The sequence below is a fragment of the Rhinolophus sinicus genome, chromosome 12, assembly GCF_057876585.1.
Source record: "Rhinolophus sinicus isolate RSI-liver-muscle chromosome 12, RSI-T2T, whole genome shotgun sequence".
In the NCBI taxonomy this organism is placed as follows: domain Eukaryota; kingdom Metazoa; phylum Chordata; class Mammalia; order Chiroptera; family Rhinolophidae; genus Rhinolophus; species Rhinolophus sinicus.
In genome coordinates, this window is record NC_142512.1 from 1,122,968 (window position 1) to 1,138,963 (window position 15,996).

General features: G+C 69.2%; 8 pseudogenes; all 8 read right to left on the reverse strand.

Moving 5' to 3' along the window:
- Positions 1 to 675: 675 nt before the first annotated feature.
- Positions 676 to 795, reverse strand: LOC148756350 (5S ribosomal RNA; annotated as a pseudogene).
- A 2,048-nt stretch (positions 796 to 2,843) lies between these two features.
- On the reverse strand, positions 2,844 to 2,963 carry LOC148756351 (5S ribosomal RNA; annotated as a pseudogene).
- A 1,592-nt stretch (positions 2,964 to 4,555) lies between these two features.
- Positions 4,556 to 4,675, reverse strand: LOC148756352 (5S ribosomal RNA; annotated as a pseudogene).
- A 2,330-nt stretch (positions 4,676 to 7,005) lies between these two features.
- Positions 7,006 to 7,125, reverse strand: LOC148756353 (5S ribosomal RNA; annotated as a pseudogene).
- Positions 7,126 to 9,173: 2,048 nt separating this feature from the next.
- On the reverse strand, positions 9,174 to 9,293 carry LOC148756354 (5S ribosomal RNA; annotated as a pseudogene).
- A 1,591-nt stretch (positions 9,294 to 10,884) lies between these two features.
- Positions 10,885 to 11,004, reverse strand: LOC148756355 (5S ribosomal RNA; annotated as a pseudogene).
- A 2,330-nt stretch (positions 11,005 to 13,334) lies between these two features.
- On the reverse strand, positions 13,335 to 13,454 carry LOC148756356 (5S ribosomal RNA; annotated as a pseudogene).
- A 2,048-nt stretch (positions 13,455 to 15,502) lies between these two features.
- LOC148756357 (5S ribosomal RNA) lies at positions 15,503 to 15,622 on the reverse strand (annotated as a pseudogene).
- Positions 15,623 to 15,996: the final 374 nt, after the last annotated feature.

The following is a 15,996-nucleotide window of genomic DNA, read 5'->3' on the forward strand; positions in this document are numbered from 1 at the left end:
GTGTGTTGGGGTGCTGCTCCCGCCGTCCCCTGGTTTGTCCCGGCTCTTTGTGCCCTGTGTTTCAGGGACACCGTGGCCGGCGGGAAGGGAGGGCTCCTGGCTCTTGTGGGAGACGGGAGGGGCGCGCGGGGGTGTGGGGCGAGGTGCCTGCCAGCGGAGACAGAAGACTCCGGTGGGGCGGGGCGGGTGGGCGTCCCGTTTGCCCGAGGACACGCCGATCCTGTGTGTCGGGTCCCGGGGGCAGGCGCAGGGATGGGCGTGCCCTGGGCTCGGGCCGAGGTGCAAAGCACCGGCACGTCCTGGGATGGAGAGAGCCTGGTGGAGGCCTGCGCCGGCAGGCAGCCCTGGGCTTGGGCGTTGGGGGTTGCGGCGGCGGCAGGGTCGGGGAGCGAGAGGGAGCCCTGCGATGGCGGTGGCGGCGGCGGCGGCGACCGAGACGCGGCTGACTGCTGCAGGCTGACGGCCTGCCTCGGCGAAGAGCACTAAGAAGAGGGAGTGGGGGGGAGCCCTGGCCGACAGGCCTGGTGTGCGGCCGGGGATGCGAGCTTGTAGTGCCGGGCGACTGACCCTCCTCTGGCCAGGGGGACCTTCGGCTGCCTGGGCGGCTGCAGAGGGGCAAAGGGCGGCAGGGGTTCGGAGGGAGCCACGCCGGGGCGGCGGCGCAAAAGGAGAGGCGAGCAAAAGCCTGCAGCTATTCCCAGGCGGTCTCCCATCCAAGTACTAACCAGGCCCCTCCCTGCTTAGCTCCCGAGATCAGAGGAGATCGGGCGCGTTCAGGGTGGTATGGCCGTAGACGCTGGGACCCGGCTCCCCGCGCCCCAAGAGCCTGCTCCCGGCCTGCCTCTGACCGCGCGCCGTGCTGCTGGGCCGCTAGGGTGGCGAGCACGTCTGCCTGAGCGCCTGCCGCCCGCTCCCCGCCTCCTCCGGACGCCGCTGGTGTGGGCGACGGGCTACTCCTGGCCCGCAGCGAGGCCCCTTCGCGCCCCCCAGTGGCTCCACGGGCCTCTGTCACTTCCCTGACTGTGACATATGTCTGGGCGCCCTGGCATCCTGGGCCTCCCCAGGCCCCGAAGGGCTTTCACCCCGCCCCCCTACCCCAACCCCTCTCATCTCCCCCCAGCCCCACAACCGCACACCCCCCTTGCTGCTGTGCTGTCCCCACCTCTCAGGGCCACCGAGGGGGTCGCAGGGTCCTCTCAGTCCCCTCCGGCCCTAGGGACGTGCAACCCAGGCCCTGGCCCTGACCGGACCCATCCACAGGCCCAAAGCCAGGGAGAGCCACCCGCGCCACCAGGGTGCAGCATCTCCAGTCTGCAGCCACCCTTCGTCACAAGCCTTCAGTCTGGGCCCTGGAACCCTCGTCAGCGACCGGAGCCCCGCCCGATGTCCGGTCCCTTCACTGTCTACACGTCACCTCTCCTGACCCAGGGAGGTGAGAGAGAGGATGAGAGAAGGCCAGAGACGGAGCAAGAGAGAGGCGGAGAGAGACAGACGGGGACTGTGGGGACAGACTCGCAGAGAGCACTCTCCAGGCTCTGGGCCTCGCGTGGAGGGGTGCTGCTTGGGGGCTGCATGGTCATCAGCTGTGACCGCTTGGCCATCAGCTGTTGCCAGTTGGCCACTGGCCACCGGAGGAGCTGCGGTGGCCAAGCTAGGAAGCGCGGATGGTGGACTGCAAATTGCAGAGGGGCGCGGATTGCAGTGGGCCCGCTTGGCGGGTCGACGGGCGGTGTGTCGGTGGGTTGGCAGAGAAGCGGCCGACAGGTTGGGGATCGGGCGGCTCCGGCTTGCCGTGTCTCCGAGCCAGCCGCCCGTGAGACATAGTGCTATGAGCCCCCTATCCGTGGCTCTGTTGGTGTTCCCTCTTGGCCTCGCCATATCCTGCGTTCTTGTGCGGGCAGAGGGACTAGAGTCCCCGCAGGACAGGGACCGACAGAGAGAACGGGAGGAGGAGAAAGAGGGAGCGAGATCGAAATATACACCTATATGTACCTGTATGTACCTAGACATACAGAGAGACATGGACAGAGACAGAGAAAGAGGGGGCTGGCACGCGGGGAGAGAGCTCCTGAGCCAGAGCCAGAGCCCAACAGGCACGTCACAGAGCCAGAGAGACATGGGGTGGGGGAGGGGGGAGGGACGCACAAGCGGGCACACGGACTGGGACAGACGCACTGACGCTGCTTTGAAGTGGCAGCTTCTCAACCGAAGTGTGGTCATGCCCGTGGCTGGGCTCCACTAAGGAGGCAGTGCCCGGGCATTGAAAGTCACCCTTGAAGCCCCCGGGCCGGGCGGGAGGGCCAGTGGGCTCCGAGCCCCGCCCAGGAACCCCCCGCCCCGCGGGAGGAGAGTGGCAGCCCACAGGCACCCTGGTTGAGAGTGTTGTGTGCCTGCGTGCCTGCACTTCCCCTTGTGGTGGTCTCTCCTGGAGTCCGAGGGCGTGCGGTGTGTTGGGGTGCTGCTCCCTCAGTCCCCTGCTTTGTCCCGGCTCTTTGTACCCTGTGTGTTGGGGCCACTGCGGGAAGGGAGGGTTCCTGGCTCTTGTGGGCGATGGGAGGGGGCGCGCGGGGGTGTGGGGAGAGGTGCCTGCCGGCGGAGACACAGGCTCGGCTAACTGCTGCTGGCTGACTGCCTGCCTCAGCGAAGAGGACTAAGAAGAGGGTGTGGGGGTGAGCCCTGGCCGACGGGCCTGGTGTGCGGCCGGGGCTGCCAGCTTGTAGCGCCGGGTGGCTGACCGGCCTCTGGCCAGGGGGAACTTCGGCTGGATGGGCGGCTGCAGAGGGGCAAGGGGCGGCAGGGGTTCGGAGGGAGCCACGCAGGGGCGGCGGCGCAAAAGGAGAGGCGAGCAAAAGCCTACAGGTATTCCCAGGCGGTCTCCCATCCAAGCACTAACCAGGCCCCTCCCTGCTTAGCTCCCGAGATCAGAGGAGATCGGGCGCGTTCAGGGTGGTATGGCCATAGACGATGGGACTCGGCTCCCCGCGCCCCAAGAGCCTGCTCCCGGCCTGCCTCGTGAGCGCCCGCCATGCAGATGCGCGGCTCCGGTGGCGAGCATCGACCTGCTGGCCGGCTCTGCCAGCACCGCGTCCCCCCCCCCCCCAGTCCGGCTCCCCGCCTCTTCCGAATGCCCCTGGCGTGGGCGGCGGGCTACTCCTGGCCGGCAGCGAGGCCCCTTCGCGCCACCCGAGGCTCCATGGGACACTGCCACTTCCCTGATGGTGCCAGAAGTCGTGGAACTCTGGCATCCTGGGACTCCCCGGACCCAGACCGCCATACACCCCGCCCCCCTACCGCCACCAGGTTTACCAACAACCGCACCCCCAAGGCTGGGGGAGGCCTGCACCAGCAGGCAACCCTGGGCTTGGGAGTTGTGGGAGGACCCCGCGGCGGCGGCTTGGGCGGCTGCGGAGGGGGGGGGCTGCGGCGGCGGCGGCGGCGGCGGCGGCGGCGGCAGCAGCGGCGGCGGGGGACGCGGCGGAGGCGAGGGAGGGTGGGGAGGTAGGCGATGGCAACCGCGAGGATGGCGCCAGGGCGGCGATGGCGGTGGCGACAATGGGGGCTTTGACGGTGGGCGCTGGGGCACGGGGGTCGATGGCGGCGGCGGCGGCGGCGGCGGAGGAGGCCGGGAGAGCAGAGGCGGGAGATTGAGGGAGTATGGCGATGGTGGCGGCGGCGGGCCTGGGGCGGGGGCGGGGGAGATGGCGGTGCAGGAGGCGGGGAGAGCAGAGGAGGGAGATTGAGGGAGTGCTGCAATGGCGGCAGCGGGGGCGGGGGTGGGGAAGAGGGCAGCACTGGCGGCGGGGGTGGGGAGCGCGGTGCTGGCGGCCGAGGGGGGGAGAGCAGAGGAGGGAGTTTGAGGGAGTACGGCGATGGCGGCAGCGGGGGCGGGGAGGGGGCGAGGGCAGCGCTGGCGGAGGGGGTGGGGAGCGCGGTGATCGCGGCGGCGGCGGCGGGAGAAGCGGGGGCTGATCGCGAGCAGCGATGGCGGCGGCGGCGGCGGCGGCGTCGGCTGCGGCGCGGGAGGGTTGCGAGGTCGGCGATGGAGGCGGCGGCAGCGTTGGGGGCTGTGTCGGCGGGCGCTGGGCGCGGGGAGGGTTGGCGCCGGCGGCGGCGGTAGCGGGGAAGAGGGCGGTGCTGGCGGCGGAGGAGGGGAGAGCAGAGGCGGGAGATTGAAGCAGTACAGCCATGGCGGTGGCGAGGGCGGGGGCAGGGGTGAGGTCAGCGCTGGAGGGGGGTGTGGGGAGCGCGGTGATGGCGGCGGATTAGGCGGTGGCGGCGGGGGCGAGGGCAGCGCTGTTGGCGGTGGCGGCGATCGAAGGTCGGCGAAGGGATCGAGATGACAGCCTCCGGGACTGAAGAGGACTGAGAAGAGGGTGTGCGGGGGAGCCCTGGCCGACGGGCCTGGTGTGCGGCCGGGGCTGCCAGCTTGTAGTGCCTGGCGGCTAACCCTCTGCTGGTCAGGGGGGCCTTCGGCTGGCTGGGCGGCTGCAGAGAGGCAAGGGGCGGCAGGGGTTCGGAGGGAGCCACGCCGGGGCCGCGGCGCAAAAGGAGAGGCGAGCAAAAGCCTGCAGCTATTCCCAGGCGGTCTCCCATCCAAGTACTAACCAGGCCCCTCCCTGCTTAGCTCCCGAGATCAGACGAGATCTGGCGCGTGCAGGGTGGTGTGGCCTTAGGCGCTGGGACCCGGCTCCCGGCACTCCAAGAGCCTGCTCCCGACCTGCTTCTGAGCGCACGCCATGCTGCTGGGCCGCTCGGGTGGCGAGCATGTCTGCCCGAGCGCCTCCCGCCAGCTCCCCGCCTCCTCCAGACGCCGCTGGTGTGGGCGACGGGCTCCTCCTGGCCCGCAGCGAGGCCCCTTCGCGCCCCCCAGTGGCTCTAACGGGCCTCTGTCACTTCCCTGACTGTGACATATGTCTGGGCGCCCTGGCATCCTGGGCCTCCCCAGGCCCCGAAGGGCTTTTACCCCGCCCCCCTACCCCAACCCCTCTCATCTCCCCCCAGCCCCACAACCGCACACCCCCCTTGCTGCTGTGCTGTCCCCACCTCTCAGGGCCACCGAGGGGGTCGCAGGGTCCTCTCAGTCCCCTCCACCCTAGGGACGTGCAACCCAGGCCCTGGCCCTGGCCGGCCCCACCCACTGGCCCAAAGCCAGGGAGAGCCACCCGCCACCAGGGGGCAGCACCTCCAGTCTGCCGCCACCCTTCCTCACACAGCCTTCTTTCTGGGTTCTCGCCCCTCGTCAGCGACCGGCGTCCCGCCCGATCACTGTTCACTTCACTGGCTACACGTCACCTCTCCTGACCCAGGGAGGTGAGAGAGAGGATGAGAGAAGGCCAGAGACGGAGCAAGAGAGAGGCGGAGAGAGACAGACGGGGACTGTGCGGACAGACTCGCAGAGAGCACTCTCCAGGCTCTGGGCCTCGCGTGGAGGGGTGCTGCGTGCGGGCTGCATGGATATCAGCTGTGACCGCTTGGCCATCAGCTGTTGCCAGTTGGCCATTGGCCACCGGCAGAGCTGCGGTGGCCAAGCTAGGAAGCGCGGATGGTGGACTGCAAATTGCAGAGGGGCGCGGACTGCAGTTGGCCGGCTTGGTGGGTCGGTAGGTTGGTGGGTCTGTTGGTTGGCAGAGAATCGGCCGGCAGGCTGGGGATCGGGCGGCTCCGGCTTGCCGAGTCTCCAAGCCAGCCGCCCGTGAGACATGGTGCTATGAGCCCCCTATCCGTGGTCTGTTGGTGTTCCCTCTTGGCCTCGCCAAATCCTGCATTCTTGTGCGGGCAGAGGGGCTAGAGTCCCCGCAGGACAGGGACAGACAGACAGAACGGGAGGAGGAGTAAGAGGGAGCGAGATGGAAATATGCTCGTATATGTACATGTATGTATCTAGACATACAGAGAGACATGGACAGAGACAGAGAAAGAGGGGGCTGGCACGCGGGGAGAGAGTTCCTGAGCCAGAGCCAGAGCCCAACAGGCACGTCACAGAGCCCGACGGATATGGGGTGGGGGAGGGTGTGAGGGACGCACAGGCGGGCACACGGACTGTTACAGACGCACTGAGGCTGTGTTGAAGTGGCAGCTCCTCCACCGGAGTGTGGTCGTGCCCGGGGCTGGGCTCCGCTAAGGAGGCATTGCCCTGGCGTTGGCAGTCACCATTGAAGCCTCCGGGGCGGGCCGCCAGGGTCTCCGGAGGGCCTGTGGTCTCTGAGCCCCGCCCAGGCACCCGCCCGCGGGAGGAGAGTGGCAGCCCCCAGGCACCCTGGTTGTGAGGGTTGTGCGCCTGCGTGCCTGCTCTGCCCTTGTGGTGGTCTCCCCCGGAGTCGATGGCGCGTGGTGTGTTGGGGTGCTGCTCCCGCCGTCCCCTGGTTTGTCCCGGCTCTTTGTGCCCTGTGTTTCAGGGACACCGTGGCCGGCGGGAAGGGAGGGCTCCTGGCTCTTGTGGGAGACGGGAGGGGCGCGCGGGGGTGTGGGGCGAGGTGCCTGCCAGCGGAGACAGAAGACTCCGGTGGGGCGGGGCGGGTGGGCGTCCCGTTTGCCCGAGGACACGCCGATCCTGTGTGTCGGGTCCCGGGGGCAGGCGCAGGGATGGGCGTGCCCTGGGCTCGGGCCGAGGTGCAAAGCACCGGCACGTCCTGGGATGGAGAGAGCCTGGTGGAGGCCTGCGCCGGCAGGCAGCCCTGGGCTTGGGCGTTGGGGGTTGCGGCGGCGGCAGGGTCGGGGAGCGAGAGGGAGCCCTGCGATGGCGGTGGCGGCGGCGGCGGCGACCGAGACGCGGCTGACTGCTGCAGGCTGACGGCCTGCCTCGGCGAAGAGCACTAAGAAGAGGGAGTGGGGGGGAGCCCTGGCCGACAGGCCTGGTGTGCGGCCGGGGATGCGAGCTTGTAGTGCCGGGCGACTGACCCTCCTCTGGCCAGGGGGACCTTCGGCTGCCTGGGCGGCTGCAGAGGGGCAAAGGGCGGCAGGGGTTCGGAGGGAGCCACGCCGGGGCGGCGGCGCAAAAGGAGAGGCGAGCAAAAGCCTGCAGCTATTCCCAGGCGGTCTCCCATCCAAGTACTAACCAGGCCCCTCCCTGCTTAGCTCCCGAGATCAGAGGAGATCGGGCGCGTTCAGGGTGGTATGGCCGTAGACGCTGGGACCCGGCTCCCCGCGCCCCAAGAGCCTGCTCCCGGCCTGCCTCTGACCGCGCGCCGTGCTGCTGGGCCGCTAGGGTGGCGAGCACGTCTGCCTGAGCGCCTGCCGCCCGCTCCCCGCCTCCTCCGGACGCCGCTGGTGTGGGCGACGGGCTACTCCTGGCCCGCAGCGAGGCCCCTTCGCGCCCCCCAGTGGCTCCACGGGCCTCTGTCACTTCCCTGACTGTGACATATGTCTGGGCGCCCTGGCATCCTGGGCCTCCCCAGGCCCCGAAGGGCTTTCACCCCGCCCCCCTACCCCAACCCCTCTCATCTCCCCCCAGCCCCACAACCGCACACCCCCCTTGCTGCTGTGCTGTCCCCACCTCTCAGGGCCACCGAGGGGGTCGCAGGGTCCTCTCAGTCCCCTCCGGCCCTAGGGACGTGCAACCCAGGCCCTGGCCCTGACCGGACCCATCCACAGGCCCAAAGCCAGGGAGAGCCACCCGCGCCACCAGGGTGCAGCATCTCCAGTCTGCAGCCACCCTTCGTCACAAGCCTTCAGTCTGGGCCCTGGAACCCTCGTCAGCGACCGGAGCCCCGCCCGATGTCCGGTCCCTTCACTGTCTACACGTCACCTCTCCTGACCCAGGGAGGTGAGAGAGAGGATGAGAGAAGGCCAGAGACGGAGCAAGAGAGAGGCGGAGAGAGACAGACGGGGACTGTGGGGACAGACTCGCAGAGAGCACTCTCCAGGCTCTGGGCCTCGCGTGGAGGGGTGCTGCTTGGGGGCTGCATGGTCATCAGCTGTGACCGCTTGGCCATCAGCTGTTGCCAGTTGGCCACTGGCCACCGGAGGAGCTGCGGTGGCCAAGCTAGGAAGCGCGGATGGTGGACTGCAAATTGCAGAGGGGCGCGGATTGCAGTGGGCCCGCTTGGCGGGTCGACGGGCGGTGTGTCGGTGGGTTGGCAGAGAAGCGGCCGACAGGTTGGGGATCGGGCGGCTCCGGCTTGCCGTGTCTCCGAGCCAGCCGCCCGTGAGACATAGTGCTATGAGCCCCCTATCCGTGGCTCTGTTGGTGTTCCCTCTTGGCCTCGCCATATCCTGCGTTCTTGTGCGGGCAGAGGGACTAGAGTCCCCGCAGGACAGGGACCGACAGAGAGAACGGGAGGAGGAGAAAGAGGGAGCGAGATCGAAATATACACCTATATGTACCTGTATGTACCTAGACATACAGAGAGACATGGACAGAGACAGAGAAAGAGGGGGCTGGCACGCGGGGAGAGAGCTCCTGAGCCAGAGCCAGAGCCCAACAGGCACGTCACAGAGCCAGAGAGACATGGGGTGGGGGAGGGGGGAGGGACGCACAAGCGGGCACACGGACTGGGACAGACGCACTGACGCTGCTTTGAAGTGGCAGCTTCTCAACCGAAGTGTGGTCATGCCCGTGGCTGGGCTCCACTAAGGAGGCAGTGCCCGGGCATTGAAAGTCACCCTTGAAGCCCCCGGGCCGGGCGGGAGGGCCAGTGGGCTCCGAGCCCCGCCCAGGAACCCCCCGCCCCGCGGGAGGAGAGTGGCAGCCCACAGGCACCCTGGTTGAGAGTGTTGTGTGCCTGCGTGCCTGCACTTCCCCTTGTGGTGGTCTCTCCTGGAGTCCGAGGGCGTGCGGTGTGTTGGGGTGCTGCTCCCTCAGTCCCCTGCTTTGTCCCGGCTCTTTGTACCCTGTGTGTTGGGGCCACTGCGGGAAGGGAGGGTTCCTGGCTCTTGTGGGCGATGGGAGGGGGCGCGCGGGGGTGTGGGGAGAGGTGCCTGCCGGCGGAGACACAGGCTCGGCTAACTGCTGCTGGCTGACTGCCTGCCTCAGCGAAGAGGACTAAGAAGAGGGTGTGGGGGTGAGCCCTGGCCGACGGGCCTGGTGTGCGGCCGGGGCTGCCAGCTTGTAGCGCCGGGTGGCTGACCGGCCTCTGGCCAGGGGGAACTTCGGCTGGATGGGCGGCTGCAGAGGGGCAAGGGGCGGCAGGGGTTCGGAGGGAGCCACGCAGGGGCGGCGGCGCAAAAGGAGAGGCGAGCAAAAGCCTACAGGTATTCCCAGGCGGTCTCCCATCCAAGCACTAACCAGGCCCCTCCCTGCTTAGCTCCCGAGATCAGAGGAGATCGGGCGCGTTCAGGGTGGTATGGCCATAGACGATGGGACTCGGCTCCCCGCGCCCCAAGAGCCTGCTCCCGGCCTGCCTCGTGAGCGCCCGCCATGCAGATGCGCGGCTCCGGTGGCGAGCATCGACCTGCTGGCCGGCTCTGCCAGCACCGCGTCCCCCCCCCCCCAGTCCGGCTCCCCGCCTCTTCCGAATGCCCCTGGCGTGGGCGGCGGGCTACTCCTGGCCGGCAGCGAGGCCCCTTCGCGCCACCCGAGGCTCCATGGGACACTGCCACTTCCCTGATGGTGCCAGAAGTCGTGGAACTCTGGCATCCTGGGACTCCCCGGACCCAGACCGCCATACACCCCGCCCCCCTACCGCCACCAGGTTTACCAACAACCGCACCCCCAAGGCTGGGGGAGGCCTGCACCAGCAGGCAACCCTGGGCTTGGGAGTTGTGGGAGGACCCCGCGGCGGCGGCTTGGGCGGCTGCGGAGGGGGGGGGCTGCGGCGGCGGCGGCGGCGGCGGCGGCGGCGGCAGCAGCGGCGGCGGGGGACGCGGCGGAGGCGAGGGAGGGTGGGGAGGTAGGCGATGGCAACCGCGAGGATGGCGCCAGGGCGGCGATGGCGGTGGCGACAATGGGGGCTTTGACGGTGGGCGCTGGGGCACGGGGGTCGATGGCGGCGGCGGCGGCGGCGGCGGAGGAGGCCGGGAGAGCAGAGGCGGGAGATTGAGGGAGTATGGCGATGGTGGCGGCGGCGGGCCTGGGGCGGGGGCGGGGGAGATGGCGGTGCAGGAGGCGGGGAGAGCAGAGGAGGGAGATTGAGGGAGTGCTGCAATGGCGGCAGCGGGGGCGGGGGTGGGGAAGAGGGCAGCACTGGCGGCGGGGGTGGGGAGCGCGGTGCTGGCGGCCGAGGGGGGGAGAGCAGAGGAGGGAGTTTGAGGGAGTACGGCGATGGCGGCAGCGGGGGCGGGGAGGGGGCGAGGGCAGCGCTGGCGGAGGGGGTGGGGAGCGCGGTGATCGCGGCGGCGGCGGCGGGAGAAGCGGGGGCTGATCGCGAGCAGCGATGGCGGCGGCGGCGGCGGCGGCGTCGGCTGCGGCGCGGGAGGGTTGCGAGGTCGGCGATGGAGGCGGCGGCAGCGTTGGGGGCTGTGTCGGCGGGCGCTGGGCGCGGGGAGGGTTGGCGCCGGCGGCGGCGGTAGCGGGGAAGAGGGCGGTGCTGGCGGCGGAGGAGGGGAGAGCAGAGGCGGGAGATTGAAGCAGTACAGCCATGGCGGTGGCGAGGGCGGGGGCAGGGGTGAGGTCAGCGCTGGAGGGGGGTGTGGGGAGCGCGGTGATGGCGGCGGATTAGGCGGTGGCGGCGGGGGCGAGGGCAGCGCTGTTGGCGGTGGCGGCGATCGAAGGTCGGCGAAGGGATCGAGATGACAGCCTCCGGGACTGAAGAGGACTGAGAAGAGGGTGTGCGGGGGAGCCCTGGCCGACGGGCCTGGTGTGCGGCCGGGGCTGCCAGCTTGTAGTGCCTGGCGGCTAACCCTCTGCTGGTCAGGGGGGCCTTCGGCTGGCTGGGCGGCTGCAGAGAGGCAAGGGGCGGCAGGGGTTCGGAGGGAGCCACGCCGGGGCCGCGGCGCAAAAGGAGAGGCGAGCAAAAGCCTGCAGCTATTCCCAGGCGGTCTCCCATCCAAGTACTAACCAGGCCCCTCCCTGCTTAGCTCCCGAGATCAGACGAGATCTGGCGCGTGCAGGGTGGTGTGGCCTTAGGCGCTGGGACCCGGCTCCCGGCACTCCAAGAGCCTGCTCCCGACCTGCTTCTGAGCGCACGCCATGCTGCTGGGCCGCTCGGGTGGCGAGCATGTCTGCCCGAGCGCCTCCCGCCAGCTCCCCGCCTCCTCCAGACGCCGCTGGTGTGGGCGACGGGCTCCTCCTGGCCCGCAGCGAGGCCCCTTCGCGCCCCCCAGTGGCTCTAACGGGCCTCTGTCACTTCCCTGACTGTGACATATGTCTGGGCGCCCTGGCATCCTGGGCCTCCCCAGGCCCCGAAGGGCTTTTACCCCGCCCCCCTACCCCAACCCCTCTCATCTCCCCCCAGCCCCACAACCGCACACCCCCCTTGCTGCTGTGCTGTCCCCACCTCTCAGGGCCACCGAGGGGGTCGCAGGGTCCTCTCAGTCCCCTCCACCCTAGGGACGTGCAACCCAGGCCCTGGCCCTGGCCGGCCCCACCCACTGGCCCAAAGCCAGGGAGAGCCACCCGCCACCAGGGGGCAGCACCTCCAGTCTGCCGCCACCCTTCCTCACACAGCCTTCTTTCTGGGTTCTCGCCCCTCGTCAGCGACCGGCGTCCCGCCCGATCACTGTTCACTTCACTGGCTACACGTCACCTCTCCTGACCCAGGGAGGTGAGAGAGAGGATGAGAGAAGGCCAGAGACGGAGCAAGAGAGAGGCGGAGAGAGACAGACGGGGACTGTGCGGACAGACTCGCAGAGAGCACTCTCCAGGCTCTGGGCCTCGCGTGGAGGGGTGCTGCGTGCGGGCTGCATGGATATCAGCTGTGACCGCTTGGCCATCAGCTGTTGCCAGTTGGCCATTGGCCACCGGCAGAGCTGCGGTGGCCAAGCTAGGAAGCGCGGATGGTGGACTGCAAATTGCAGAGGGGCGCGGACTGCAGTTGGCCGGCTTGGTGGGTCGGTAGGTTGGTGGGTCTGTTGGTTGGCAGAGAATCGGCCGGCAGGCTGGGGATCGGGCGGCTCCGGCTTGCCGAGTCTCCAAGCCAGCCGCCCGTGAGACATGGTGCTATGAGCCCCCTATCCGTGGTCTGTTGGTGTTCCCTCTTGGCCTCGCCAAATCCTGCATTCTTGTGCGGGCAGAGGGGCTAGAGTCCCCGCAGGACAGGGACAGACAGACAGAACGGGAGGAGGAGTAAGAGGGAGCGAGATGGAAATATGCTCGTATATGTACATGTATGTATCTAGACATACAGAGAGACATGGACAGAGACAGAGAAAGAGGGGGCTGGCACGCGGGGAGAGAGTTCCTGAGCCAGAGCCAGAGCCCAACAGGCACGTCACAGAGCCCGACGGATATGGGGTGGGGGAGGGTGTGAGGGACGCACAGGCGGGCACACGGACTGTTACAGACGCACTGAGGCTGTGTTGAAGTGGCAGCTCCTCCACCGGAGTGTGGTCGTGCCCGGGGCTGGGCTCCGCTAAGGAGGCATTGCCCTGGCGTTGGCAGTCACCATTGAAGCCTCCGGGGCGGGCCGCCAGGGTCTCCGGAGGGCCTGTGGTCTCTGAGCCCCGCCCAGGCACCCGCCCGCGGGAGGAGAGTGGCAGCCCCCAGGCACCCTGGTTGTGAGGGTTGTGCGCCTGCGTGCCTGCTCTGCCCTTGTGGTGGTCTCCCCCGGAGTCGATGGCGCGTGGTGTGTTGGGGTGCTGCTCCCGCCGTCCCCTGGTTTGTCCCGGCTCTTTGTGCCCTGTGTTTCAGGGACACCGTGGCCGGCGGGAAGGGAGGGCTCCTGGCTCTTGTGGGAGACGGGAGGGGCGCGCGGGGGTGTGGGGCGAGGTGCCTGCCAGCGGAGACAGAAGACTCCGGTGGGGCGGGGCGGGTGGGCGTCCCGTTTGCCCGAGGACACGCCGATCCTGTGTGTCGGGTCCCGGGGGCAGGCGCAGGGATGGGCGTGCCCTGGGCTCGGGCCGAGGTGCAAAGCACCGGCACGTCCTGGGATGGAGAGAGCCTGGTGGAGGCCTGCGCCGGCAGGCAGCCCTGGGCTTGGGCGTTGGGGGTTGCGGCGGCGGCAGGGTCGGGGAGCGAGAGGGAGCCCTGCGATGGCGGTGGCGGCGGCGGCGGCGACCGAGACGCGGCTGACTGCTGCAGGCTGACGGCCTGCCTCGGCGAAGAGCACTAAGAAGAGGGAGTGGGGGGGAGCCCTGGCCGACAGGCCTGGTGTGCGGCCGGGGATGCGAGCTTGTAGTGCCGGGCGACTGACCCTCCTCTGGCCAGGGGGACCTTCGGCTGCCTGGGCGGCTGCAGAGGGGCAAAGGGCGGCAGGGGTTCGGAGGGAGCCACGCCGGGGCGGCGGCGCAAAAGGAGAGGCGAGCAAAAGCCTGCAGCTATTCCCAGGCGGTCTCCCATCCAAGTACTAACCAGGCCCCTCCCTGCTTAGCTCCCGAGATCAGAGGAGATCGGGCGCGTTCAGGGTGGTATGGCCGTAGACGCTGGGACCCGGCTCCCCGCGCCCCAAGAGCCTGCTCCCGGCCTGCCTCTGACCGCGCGCCGTGCTGCTGGGCCGCTAGGGTGGCGAGCACGTCTGCCTGAGCGCCTGCCGCCCGCTCCCCGCCTCCTCCGGACGCCGCTGGTGTGGGCGACGGGCTACTCCTGGCCCGCAGCGAGGCCCCTTCGCGCCCCCCAGTGGCTCCACGGGCCTCTGTCACTTCCCTGACTGTGACATATGTCTGGGCGCCCTGGCATCCTGGGCCTCCCCAGGCCCCGAAGGGCTTTCACCCCGCCCCCCTACCCCAACCCCTCTCATCTCCCCCCAGCCCCACAACCGCACACCCCCCTTGCTGCTGTGCTGTCCCCACCTCTCAGGGCCACCGAGGGGGTCGCAGGGTCCTCTCAGTCCCCTCCGGCCCTAGGGACGTGCAACCCAGGCCCTGGCCCTGACCGGACCCATCCACAGGCCCAAAGCCAGGGAGAGCCACCCGCGCCACCAGGGTGCAGCATCTCCAGTCTGCAGCCACCCTTCGTCACAAGCCTTCAGTCTGGGCCCTGGAACCCTCGTCAGCGACCGGAGCCCCGCCCGATGTCCGGTCCCTTCACTGTCTACACGTCACCTCTCCTGACCCAGGGAGGTGAGAGAGAGGATGAGAGAAGGCCAGAGACGGAGCAAGAGAGAGGCGGAGAGAGACAGACGGGGACTGTGGGGACAGACTCGCAGAGAGCACTCTCCAGGCTCTGGGCCTCGCGTGGAGGGGTGCTGCTTGGGGGCTGCATGGTCATCAGCTGTGACCGCTTGGCCATCAGCTGTTGCCAGTTGGCCACTGGCCACCGGAGGAGCTGCGGTGGCCAAGCTAGGAAGCGCGGATGGTGGACTGCAAATTGCAGAGGGGCGCGGATTGCAGTGGGCCCGCTTGGCGGGTCGACGGGCGGTGTGTCGGTGGGTTGGCAGAGAAGCGGCCGACAGGTTGGGGATCGGGCGGCTCCGGCTTGCCGTGTCTCCGAGCCAGCCGCCCGTGAGACATAGTGCTATGAGCCCCCTATCCGTGGCTCTGTTGGTGTTCCCTCTTGGCCTCGCCATATCCTGCGTTCTTGTGCGGGCAGAGGGACTAGAGTCCCCGCAGGACAGGGACCGACAGAGAGAACGGGAGGAGGAGAAAGAGGGAGCGAGATCGAAATATACACCTATATGTACCTGTATGTACCTAGACATACAGAGAGACATGGACAGAGACAGAGAAAGAGGGGGCTGGCACGCGGGGAGAGAGCTCCTGAGCCAGAGCCAGAGCCCAACAGGCACGTCACAGAGCCAGAGAGACATGGGGTGGGGGAGGGGGGAGGGACGCACAAGCGGGCACACGGACTGGGACAGACGCACTGACGCTGCTTTGAAGTGGCAGCTTCTCAACCGAAGTGTGGTCATGCCCGTGGCTGGGCTCCACTAAGGAGGCAGTGCCCGGGCATTGAAAGTCACCCTTGAAGCCCCCGGGCCGGGCGGGAGGGCCAGTGGGCTCCGAGCCCCGCCCAGGAACCCCCCGCCCCGCGGGAGGAGAGTGGCAGCCCACAGGCACCCTGGTTGAGAGTGTTGTGTGCCTGCGTGCCTGCACTTCCCCTTGTGGTGGTCTCTCCTGGAGTCCGAGGGCGTGCGGTGTGTTGGGGTGCTGCTCCCTCAGTCCCCTGCTTTGTCCCGGCTCTTTGTACCCTGTGTGTTGGGGCCACTGCGGGAAGGGAGGGTTCCTGGCTCTTGTGGGCGATGGGAGGGGGCGCGCGGGGGTGTGGGGAGAGGTGCCTGCCGGCGGAGACACAGGCTCGGCTAACTGCTGCTGGCTGACTGCCTGCCTCAGCGAAGAGGACTAAGAAGAGGGTGTGGGGGTGAGCCCTGGCCGACGGGCCTGGTGTGCGGCCGGGGCTGCCAGCTTGTAGCGCCGGGTGGCTGACCGGCCTCTGGCCAGGGGGAACTTCGGCTGGATGGGCGGCTGCAGAGGGGCAAGGGGCGGCAGGGGTTCGGAGGGAGCCACGCAGGGGCGGCGGCGCAAAAGGAGAGGCGAGCAAAAGCCTACAGGTATTCCCAGGCGGTCTCCCATCCAAGCACTAACCAGGCCCCTCCCTGCTTAGCTCCCGAGATCAGAGGAGATCGGGCGCGTTCAGGGTGGTATGGCCATAGACGATGGGACTCGGCTCCCCGCGCCCCAAGAGCCTGCTCCCGGCCTGCCTCGTGAGCGCCCGCCATGCAGATGCGCGGCTCCGGTGGCGAGCATCGACCTGCTGGCCGGCTCTGCCAGCACCGCGTCCCCCCCCCCCCCAGTCCGGCTCCCCGCCTCTTCCGAATGCCCCTGGCGTGGGCGGCGGGCTACTCCTGGCCGGCAGCGAGGCCCCTTCGCGCCACCCGAGGCTCCATGGGACACTGCCACTTCCCTGATGGTGCCAGAAGTCGTGGAACTCTGGCATCCTGGGACTCCCCGGACCCAGACCGCCATACACCCCGCCCCCCTACCGCCACCAGGTTTACCAACAACCGCACCCCCAAGGCTGGGGGAGGC